This window comes from Nannospalax galili, unplaced genomic scaffold (assembly GCF_000622305.1).
Source record: "Nannospalax galili isolate Female #2095 unplaced genomic scaffold, S.galili_v1.0 scaffold666, whole genome shotgun sequence".
In the NCBI taxonomy this organism is placed as follows: Eukaryota; Metazoa; Chordata; class Mammalia; order Rodentia; family Spalacidae; genus Nannospalax; species Nannospalax galili.
The window spans coordinates 5,045,590-5,047,610 of record NW_008356473.1 but is presented as its reverse complement, the minus strand read 5'-3'; positions in this window follow the sequence as shown (position 1 = coordinate 5,047,610).

Sequence of the window (2,021 nt, the reverse complement as noted above, 5' to 3'; positions counted from 1 at the left end):
TTGTACATCCATGTTTGTTGCTGCTCTTTTCACAATAGCTAAGAGATGGAAGCAACCTAAGTGTCCCTCAACTGATGAGTGGATATTGAAAATGTGGTTCATTTATATGATGGAGTTTTACTCAGCAATAAAGAAAGATGAAATCATGAAATTTGCAGGTAAATGGATGAAACTAGAAACTATTATACTAAGTGAAGTAATACAGACTCAGGAAAAAAGAAAAACAAAACAAAACAAAAAAAACGACGTATGTTCTCCCTCATATCTGGAGCCTAGCACCAAATCCTTATAAATGAGTAGTATTCAGACATAACTACAGGAACCAGGATAATGAAGAGGAACCGGGGAGGTAAAGGAAAAGAAAAAATCTGAAAGAGAAGAACAGTAGAAAACAGGTATTAACAAGGGAGATACAGATAAAAATTAGGTTATTTTAAGGGAAGGGGGGGAGGGGGGAAGGGGAGGGAAGGTTATACAAGGAGCCTAGGAGATAAAGGGAAAGGGGTTCTGTGGGGAAATGGGCTGGTAAATACTTCCGTTATTCAAGCTAACCTAAAACCTGCCATAAAGCACAACATCAAATGATGCAAACAGAGGACAGCGTGCCGCACCAATGAAGAGGAGACACATAGACAAATGAACCAATGAGGATCGGGCAGGGGGTATAAAAGAAAGCCCTAAGGGCACAATAAATGAGCTTGCTTGCTACCTGCCAGGTGAGTCTCCCAAAATCTGCACTGTTGATTTTACGCCTACTCTCCCCCTGCCCCCAATGGAGAGTCCTCAAGTAGCTATCCCACTAAGGCAGGAAACAACAGAGTTCAAGAGAGGTGGGACCATAGGAGAAGGGTATTATTAAGGGAGAAATGGGAAAAATGGGGGTACCTTAAATGGGGAAACCATGGTGGAAGGGTTAGACAATGTGAGAGATAAATAATGCCTAGGTAGTTTTAGAAAACCAGAGGGAACCGTATTAGGCCAACAACCTACTGACAAAATATACATACAACCAGATCACAGATGTAATATATGTCTAGGCAAAGTTTATCTGAGAGCATTTTTTCTTTGCCCCAGCTCTATCTACATGACACACGGTAATTAGAAGTACCAGACTGGTGGAACTAACCTTTTTGGATGTTTAACAGCCAAATTATGAGGCCTATAGTAATTTGGACAAAGGGACATAAAGGATACTTTTTGCTTCTTTCCCTCCTAGGTCAACTAAGTTCCAGGGGACTATGGTAAATCTCTCAAAATGTCCTGTAACTGTGGTGAGTCACCTGTCCTCTTGATCAAGGAGGCTGTGGAGACCCCACCAGATGGACCTGAACCAGTGTCCAGTCTACAAAGAGGAGGGTCAACACAGAGAAATCATTTCCTCCATGCTTCCAAGAGAAGCCAGCCGTGGTCAAGCAGGACGTTTGATATCTTCACATAGATGGAACTGGTAAAAGAAATGAGCCAGCGGCTCCTCCCAAGCCCATGTGACCCCTGAGCAACAGATCCTCAAACTACCTTAAGAGTAAAAATAAATTCCTTTATCTGGGCCAACTGTAGGGTCTTAAACACCCAAAAGGAAAGTGTAACCAAAGATTAATGGGGTCAGTATAATTTTTTTAAGAGTCTGTCCTAGTTTGTTTCTTCATTGCTGTGACAACTCTGACCACTACCAACTTGGGGAGGAAAGGGTTTATTTATTTTACATCTCCTGGGTCACAGTTCATCAGGGAGCCCAAGGTAGGAACTCAGGGCAGGAATCTGGAGACAGGAGCCAGAGCATAGGCCATGGTGGAACACTGCTTACTGGCTTGCTCCCTGGCCCCTGCTCAGCCTGCTTTCTTAGGCAACACCGGCCCACCTGCCCAGGTGTGGTACCACCTACAGTGGGCTGGGCTCTCCCACATCACTCATCAAGAAGATGCCCCACAGACATGGCCACAGGCCAGTCCAATAGAGGCAATTCCCCGATTGAGGCTCCCTCAACCCAGGTGTGTCAAGTTGACACTAAATCTATCCAGCAC